Source organism: Bidens hawaiensis, unplaced genomic scaffold, assembly GCF_021521415.1.
Source record: "Bidens hawaiensis isolate Kalapana, Puna unplaced genomic scaffold, B.hawaiensis_p1.1 tig00000760_1, whole genome shotgun sequence".
NCBI classification, from domain to species: domain Eukaryota; kingdom Viridiplantae; phylum Streptophyta; class Magnoliopsida; order Asterales; family Asteraceae; genus Bidens; species Bidens hawaiensis.
In genome coordinates, this window is record NW_027491043.1 from 2603852 (window position 1) to 2613882 (window position 10031).

General features: G+C 34.3%; 1 pseudogene; it reads right to left on the reverse strand.

Moving 5' to 3' along the window:
* LOC143534967 (putative carboxylesterase 18 pseudogene) lies at positions 1–1378 on the reverse strand (annotated as a pseudogene).
* Positions 1379–10031: the final 8653 nt, after the last annotated feature.

The window sequence follows — 10031 nt, forward strand, 5'->3', positions numbered from 1 at the left end:
CTAAACCTGAAAGCAAGCAATATACAAAGGATAATTGAGCATGTGAAATGAATATTATGAAATACATGAACAAATTAACAGAAACAAAATATTTAGTGTTAGGAGGCTTTTCGTCAATACCTTATTTAAGACCTTGTTAATGAAGTCCTTCATATCTAACATAAGTTGATCGGATTCTGGCAACTCCGAGAAGAGAAAGAACTCATGAAATGTGTTTGGGTAGTCAATCAAGTACGCTTCCTTCCCGGACTTCTTGAGCCACTGGTAGTACCTTATATGTCGGTCCCGGAGGGTATCAAACCCAGCCGCGACCACCATTGTCGCGGGAAAATCCATTTTGGATATGTCCACGGCATTGGGCCCGGTAACATTGATGATAGGATGGTCTCGGTTGAAGGGTTCACCTAGGGGCATGAACGCGTTCCAAAACCAATCGGTCCGCTTCATTGTCACGAGAGGTACTGATCCATCCATCCGTATTTCAGAATCTGTTCGCTCCTCCCCGCCGAGAAACGGTTGGATCGCCACTAGCCCAATTACCTACAAGCCATCATACTGTTCATCAGCAATCATGCGGATGGTATTTGTTGTTGGATTTTAGATCACTCATTTCTTCTTAATTTCTTACAAAATACAACTTACGTGTGTACGACGCTTCAATTAGAAAGATACGAAGTTGTTGATTTTTCAAACTAGGAAATTAGATATGTTTATATACGGATAATAATGCATGAATCCAGTAGCATATGTATACATATATATAGTTAAGTCGTACCTGGAGTTGCTGGAATTTGAATTGGGAGGCTCTTAGAGTCACATGATGAGCTAGGTGTCCGCCAGCGCTATCACCGACGATAAAGCACCGTGAAATGCCGGCATTCTCCGGCAGCCATTTTGACCGGTTATCTTCATTGTCCAGAAATTTCAGCACATCAAACCCATCGTCATGTTGGGAAGAGTGTCGGTTCTCTGGTGCAAGACGGTAGTCGACAGAAACAACAATGGCACGCAATTCGCTCGCGAACTTGCGGCCCACATAGTCTAATATCGCCACATCCGGGGAGAGGAAAATATATCCACCGCCGTGAAAGTACACCATCACCGGGAGATCTTCTTCAGCGTATTGCGTGGGGACAAATACACGGAACCAGAGATTGCGAGTTGGATCCACCATGACATCGTGTGTCTTGACACCGTTGACGGGTATGGACAATGCCGGGATCTGAAAGTCCACGAGATTGAGAAGACCGCGGGGCACCGTGCCGTCATCCCGGAGAAGTGGGTCGATTGCAAGGTCTATTGCCGATAGTACAATTCGTGTTCTCAAGGGCAAGGATAGCTGAGATTTCGGAGTTTCCGCTGCTGCTGATGATTCCATAATTAATTGAAAGACTTTTGTGATCAGAGAGGTACGTATTCAAAATTCAGGTTGTGTGACAAATGCTAAACACATCAACTCTATTTATACTGCAAAATATGCGACGTTATATCACACCATCTTTGAATATTTCAATATTTCAGTCAAATGAAACCTTCACCTGCATGTTCACACCAAAAAGGTTGGTCATGGTCAGGGTCTAGTTGAATTAAAAAATTCATCTTCAGTCAATAACTAATGTCTATTACAACTATTTAGTTTTGTCAAAAATAAAAGGCTCTATTCATGATTTTCCCCTTCGTTAACTTGTTTTACATTGAATGTTTGTCCGTCACTTTTTATTTCAGATAAGCCGTCACTTTTTTAAAAAAAACTTTCAACGTTTTAGTTTTACAAATGGCAAACATTTTGTACTAAATAAATGAAAATTAATATTGACAAATGTAGATGGGCAACTGTCACGAAAGAGGATGGTTGGAAACCATGGCCAAGTTGAATTATTTCTTTCAAATTAAATAAACTTTCACCAAATATTGTCTTCAGTAGTGTTTTTCAAATGACGATAACATAATTCAACTTGGCGCTCGGCTTTCAACTATGATGGGTTCTTTTAAATTAAACCTAGTATTCAACTTCTGATATATGTATAAGTGACAAATCACATTTTGGCAATTGCCAAGAAAGATAGGTCATAACTAGTTGCTTACAAAGCTCTTGTGCCAATAACTAATAATGCCGTTACGGTTATTAAATAATATAAAGGCTAGTTGGATTCCAATATTTAACAAATTGAGTTATTTTGTCCAATGTTAAATATAGGTAAAAATGTTAAATGTTCTTGTATTCCCTTAATTTTCAATTCATATGTAAAAATAGCATGCTGATTTAGTCGCTAATTTAGGTAATTTTATGAGTAGGAAGATTCATTTTTGTGACCCATTTGCGGTTTGTTATCGCTATTTTTATCTTAAGTAGGGTTCTTATTAGTTGAAGCAAAAGGCAAATGCTCTAATTAGATTTAACGAAGAAAGAAATATAATGATTGTCAAACATGGATATTATTGTATCAAATTTGAAAACGAAATTTATAATTGCTCGATTATTATTATTATTTATATACCAGTCATGCTTGCTTTTGGAATTTTCTTATGGTATTATGGGTATTACATGGAGCTAATTATGAAGTTAGCACATTTGGGAGTTCTTTGCACAAAAGAGGTATCTGTCATATTAAAAACGAAATCTGATATGGGAAAAACGAAGATTTGGATGAACTAGTAGATATAATGCTGGGAAGATATGGGCTGCCAAGCTCAGGTTAGAGCAGTTAGGGTTTATACATTCTTAATGTTTATAAAGTTAACAATCAGTTGTTTGACTTACCAGTAATAATGTGTATATTTAATTGCAATGGAGATGGTTATTTACGCTAAGTAAAATCTAAAATTTGTGACTAATTGCTAAGCTTGGCTTGTAAACGAACACAGAGTGTTTTCATGTTTGTTCGTCTGACTTTAACTATTTAAACGATTGAAACGAACAATACAACATAAAGAGCGGGATTTTTTGTTTGTGTTCATTCATTAACAGTATAAACAAATGGTTCATGAACATAACAACCGAACATAGTTGAACGTACATAATTGAGCTAAAATCAGTTTAAAGTAATTTAAAAAATTATGTGTTGGACGTAAAGGATTTATTAAAGCTAATATAAAATATATTAACGGACGTAAACTAACGAACTTAACAAACGTAAACTAGCGAGCGTTAATGGACGTAAGGGTCTTTAAAAAGGTATATTGGTAATTCAGGCAACAAACATATTGTTAAACATATTCAATTTGGGCTTAATTTGCAGCAGATTAATTTTGGTCAAACTTAATCAGTAGCAGCCCCAGATTGGCAATTTGATATAAGTATGAAAGGGTAATTTTGTCTCAAAATTCAATGCGTTAGGTTCATTTGACTACAAATCAAAGATTAGTGTGCTATTGACTTTTATATTAGTAAAAAGTCAGCTAGATTTTAAGTTGTTATTTTGATTTTGTGTTAGTTTGAGAACAAAGGACTAATTTGGAATGTTTTAAAATTCAAAAAAGTTTTTTGTTAAAAGGTTCTAGCCTAATACTTGGTTTTGGTTCGACTTTTGAGAGTCAAAGCTCAAGTAAAGGTAATCTGAGAACTAACTTAAAAATTTTAATAGTATAAATCTAAATGCTAAATTTATGAAATTTTGTGATGTTTCTTTCTTTTTTCCGTTCCAACATTATCTTGATTTTTCCTACTAAGTATGCAAATCTATATATTTATAGTAATTGTAATTTTTAGTCACATTATCTGCATATAGTAAAAAAAAAGTTTTTGACTCAATAATATTAACTTCTCAAAACCGAAGTGTAACAAATTAAACTAAAATATTATACATTCATTCAGGTGTCAAATCAGCCTTGGGCACTCTACCATTAGCGGATCAGTAATCTTGGGATGGGGGGCGACAAGAACCTAATTCACAATGTGGTAGACTACAAGCTTTTAAAGATCAATGGGTCAATTCTTTAACAATTTTTATATACTTTTTAAATGCTTCTATATCAATTTTTTTATAATATATACATTTTATAAAATTTTGGACAGAGTAACAAACAGGTGATCATGCTTCTGACCGGTCAAAGCCGAGGTCCCATGGTCTTTTCGAAGGAGCGCTCTTTTTGAAAAAACGGCACGTCTTGAAGACAACAAAGGGTACATTTGTTGTCTATTTAAATAGTTTCATAATAATATTATTGGAATATTCTAATTATGAACAAGTGCGCACGGGCTGGGTTGCGAATACTGTAATTATGGCCAATTTAATTATTCTGCATATTGAACCATGCTTGATGTCAAAGTAGTTTTGTGCTTCAATTTTATATTTTATGTTTCTTCTTCAATTTTTTCTAATCATTTATAATATTATTATGTAACTTGTAAAAGAACAATATGCACTTGAAGACAACAAGAAAGTCAATATTAAAATATTACACTTGATATTTTCTTACTCTACTTCTTTCCCTAGATGTACTAATAGCTGCATTATATATTTTAGGTAAGTGTATATCGAACCTTAACCTATTTTTACATATTTGTTATCAGGGGGTGTTTGGGTGTTAATGTAAATACATCCTAGAAGTTTGTTTTAAACACGAGTCGACCTCAAAGTTGTTATCTTAGATGGTGATGATAATCTTTCAAATACAACATAAAATGCTGCATACAAAGAAGTATTTAGAATTGGAAAATTGGATTTTAATAATAAAAATAAATAAGACCAGTTATTTCAGTTATGGTTGTCAAAATAGTTATAAGTTAATTTAATGTAGCATATTTTAGAAACGTTTTTGCAAGAAATTTAAAAAAATGTACTAATGTTGCGTAATTGGTCAACCATCATGCATGAAAATGATAATTAATTCAATAATGAATAAAATCCACACTATGTTATAACCCATTAGACAAAATGGTTTTATCTCATGACCCATGAATAGCTAGAATGAATAAGAAGAGAGATTAGGAATTAGGAGAAATATGGGTTGACACCTAAGTTTCAACATTTTCTTTCATTAGTGTAGTAAGATAATAAATCCACACACTCACGAATACCACTAGGGAATAGCCCATTGGTCTTTTGCCCAAGAGCTTGAATGCTTTTCAATCCATTTCCACAAGGTCAATTTTTTGTTATTTTTTTAATTTATTTTTTTAAGTTTTTTTTATATATTTATTTTAGGTGACTTTTTTTTTACGTTTCAGCAGATAGTTTCAATGATTGACAATGTGGCATACATGTTTGTGGTTTTTTTGGGTAGTATAACGTTTTTTATAGTTTTTGGTTTAAGGCAGGAGACCCTTGGCTACCGTTAAGCACGAGCTAGCTTAAGCATAAATGAAAATTGTTAGCAAACATGCGTGGAAGCCTTGTGGACTTTTGATTCAGGTGCTAAGAATTGGGCATACCTTGAGAAATTATACAAGCTAATTTACTTGGTATTAAATTTTATATCTTGCAATGTCATCTTGCCTCCATTTAACAACGTGCGACAAAACGAAATATGCAAAAAGGCAAATTTAATGGGTTGTGTACCACAATACATTTCCATGCACACTTTTGTAGAGTCGTACATCTTCCATTAGCATGTTTTACATAATGCAGCACATTTAGTATGAAGAGACCATTATTTGAGAGAAAACCCGACTACTCCACTCACTCTTCATCTAATTATCGTCAGCCACTTCATGAGGGTGAAGATTATCAACTACAAAGGAAGTTCAATCATGGATCTATAACCCATTTCATCTTATATTTCAATTTTATTCAATCATTCATGTTTATTTCATCTTGATTTTGTAGGCTACTTTGTGTCTACGAACCATAGCTTTGAGTTGTTCAGGTGTTTTTAGGAAAGTTTCATAAGTGTTTTGTGTTGTACAAATTAAAAAGCCCGAGACCAGTAGGCCTCTGCGTTTATATTTACAAATGCAATATAATTCAAAAAAACTTAAGAAACTTAAAATGACATGTAGCATAGTCGCTTCAAGCTTGACCATCATTCGTATAAAAAGTGCTAAATCCATATGCAAACTACAAAGTCTATTAACTTAATGAAAAGATTGACTTTGGGATACCTGCCTTCAACCACGTTGTCTTTTTTTAGTGCTGGTCATATTTCATACACTTTTAAATATTTTGAGTTGGGTTTTTATTGAATAGTAATCCTAATTGGCTCATACTTGGATTTACAATATTTCTTTATCAAATGTTGGGTCGGATTTATGATAAGGAAGATTGGAAACTTCTCAACCTCCTCAGAAAACGGCTAAGTATGGAATTCGAGCAAGCCTAGACGATCGAGCATGGTTTTACTACTTCGAGCAAGGTCTTCAGAACCTTAAATGGTTAATTCTTCTAAGTGTTAAGGCTTCGAGCAAGCTACACTTCAACAAGCAAGAGTATTCTTCTATCGAGCATGGATTGCCAATCGAGCAAATAGCTTGATCATACAAGTTTTAACCAAGTGTTACAAGCACAGGATGATCGAGCACATGAGGACAAGCATGGATGCAATAAGAAAATGTCACGTGATCAAAGCAAGGACTTCGAGCACAGTTCAGTTTCGGAGCAAGATTTACATCCGAGCATGATAACCTCTATAGGTTTTGCGCTAGGTCCGGTCCTAACAAGTGGTATCAGAGCTATGTAAGCTTGCTGAAGGCCACGAGACAGAAGGTTGAGTATCAAAGTTTGAAGCTTTAAAGGCTTTTGTGCGTGACTGAGTTCAGATCTGAAGAGAAGTCAAGCCATGGATGAACAAGAAGTGTCGACTAATAAGATCCCGAGACTAGTCGGTCAAGAGAACTACATTAAATGGAAAGTGTTGTTTGAGGCCGCTGTTAATTACAATGATACAAAACTATGGAACTCCATTAAAGATGGACCATATGTTCCTTCTCTTACCCCAAATAACAATGCTAATGTGGAAAGGCAGATGAAAAAGAGAGAGGACAAAGCTAGGACTTTCTTGGGAGATTTTCAGCAGTGTGAATCATCACACTAATGCTAAAGCGATGTAAGATGCAGTTGTAGAAATGTTTGAGGGAATGTCGAGTTAAGGGATATTAAGAAGGATCGATTGAAACAACAACTTGACAGGTTCAAATTCAAGGATGGTGAGAGATTGAAGTCTGTACTGCAAAGATTCATGGCTATAGTGAATGAAATCAGAACCACAGATCTACAGATCTCTGATTTTAATTTCAACAAGAAACTACTCACATCCTTATCTAGTGAATGGTACACAACAATCAAATTCATCAGAGAGAAGGAAAATTTTCCCAACTTTAAGTTGGATGATGTGATTTCATTTCTGCAGGCTGCAGAGAATGAAACGATTGAAAATCACATGTTGAAGGAGGAGAAACCCAGGTCTCCAGTGACTAATGCACTCAGTTAAAATATCAACGAATGGTTTGGTTTGAATGGAAGTTGCTCGACTCGAATGGAATGGAATGAAATGGTGGAGTGGAGTGGAATGGAATGGTTGAGTGGAATGGAATGACTTGAAACAAAATTTCCAACCGAATTGAACAAAAAAATTTCAGCAGGCTCCAAGAGATCTTTTCGCTAACCAAGAACTTACAAGTACACCCAAAGAAATTTCAAAAACTTTTCACAATCAAAACCAAAGAAACTGGAACTTTCTTTTGTGAACCCACAACTCACTTTTTCACACAAACCACACGTCTCAAACACTCAAAAAAATATCAAGACTCAAGCTTGTGACCCAAAAATTACAACTATTAGAGCCGAAAGTTCTGATACCAATTGTAGATCCCGAAACCAGATCCGACAATGAACAGCTTTGTTCTTGATAAACGGTCGAGATGGGTGGGGTGAAATAATACGATCGAACAAAACAATATAACAATAATATAAATAGTGAACGACACTGTAATCGGTTAAAAGAAGCAAGAACCGACCCCACCCAAATGGGTTAAGTGAACCTTTCATAGGGTTCCCATTTTTCCAAAGTTTACATCTTAACCGTACAAAATAAAGGCACCGAGTGCGAAATAAATCGACTAAAAGCAAACTAGAACGACATACACAATCCTAAAAACAATATAGAATATTGGCACTACACATAGCCTCAAACACACACACACACACACACACACACACACATATATATGTATATATGTTTGTGCGTTTGTGTCTAGAACTCATTTGGCGTTCAAGCTTTTAATTCTACTAATCTTCATCCCTACTCAAACCATTGTATAGTAGTAACTACTTCATCTTGTCATTTACATTCTATATTAGAACTTTAAAGTAATCGCTTCATCTAAAGCATAGAGCCTACCAAAATTCTCTCATTGACCAAGTATTCACACGCTACAATGCTCACATTAATCTGATAGCGGCAAAACAATTGATTCACATAATTAAGCAAACTCGTTAAAGTAATCCCACGGCCAAAGTTGTCGCTTAAACCCCAAAACTTAGATGAAAAATGTGTTATGCTATAACTATATCCTTGCGGTAACTATATATCTATGCGATACCTATACCGTCCGACACAATACATTGCATGAACTATATCAATTCAACTACTACCATGCATGTGATTACTTAATAACATGCGAAGACTTACTTCAGTTTTTGAGAAACCCTAATTCAATTTGTTACGGGTGCTCGAACCGTTTAGTCTTGTAAATAAATTAGCATCGTTACTATATTCCACACACCTCGATTATCAATCCTTTGTGGTCCCATGCAAAACCGTTAATAAAGCTTTTTAGTCGACAAGTACCTTATACCGAACCGAACCGAACCAAACCAAACCTTGCAGTTGAGATTCGATGATGTTTGGAATCGTTTTTGTTCTAACAAAGGAGATGAGGTTGGGGTTGATTATTAATAAAGTATTAGGATAGTTCCACATTACTCTCTTTAACTACCAAATCTCATTATTTTCTTTATATTTAATATAAATCAGTTGCCTCAATTAAATACTTAAAGTTTATCAAACGAAATCTCGGGATGTTACGGTTACACACATTCATGTGATAATGATATGTAATATAAATATATACGTAAATCCTAAATATTGTCAATTATGTTAACCGGTTGTTTCAACAAATTTGTTGGAGTAAATAACTAAATGTGCCGTTTATATATTCGCATAACTGGATGGTTTTAGCCAAGAGTCAAAGCGGATCAAAGGTATTGCAAAATGTGTATAATCATACGGAGCTTATCTGGAATCTATCCAAAAGAAACATGCAAAAAACCAAATTTATGAGCTTTGAGTTGTTTGGGTGCTTACAACCTAGTTTTCCAAGTGTTTTGAGTTATGCGAATTAAAAGCCGTCAAGTTGATTTATTGGAATATACGTTTTAATTTTTGAACATAGAAGTTAGAAATAATTACAACACATATATAAAATCAAATATATTCAATTTTCTTGTGATTTTAATATTTTTAAAATCAGAATAATAAATGAATTCGTTCTTAATTGTTTGTATTCAAGCTGGATTGTTCACACACACATATGAATGCCAAAAAACATAATAAAACAAAATAAAAAACCAGCATGTAAATAATACTAATACAATGGAGGATTAAAGAGCGTTTATAATTCAGTTACGTACAATATACATTAACTCAAATGCACAGAAGAAGAAGGTAAATAAGATACTACATATTTACAAATATTTTAGCATAAAAGCTACTTGTGTTTATTTAAAAAATGAAAAGATAATCAAAGGAAATAACATACAAATGAATAAAAGTTCATAATATTATTAGTCTTTTCATAAACCCCATGTCAATGTAAATCTTCTAAACCTGAAAGCAAGCAATATACAAAGGATAATTGAGCATGTGAAATGAATATTATGAAATACATGAACAAATTAACAGAAACAAAATATTTAGTGTTAGGAGGCTTTTCGTCAATACCTTATTTAAGACCTTGTTAATGAAGTCCTTCATATCTAACATAAGTTGATCGGATTCTGGCAACTCCGAGAAGAGAAAGAACTCATGAAATGTGTTTGGGTAGTCAATCAAGTACGCTTCCTTCCCGGACTTCTTGAGCCACTGGTAGTACC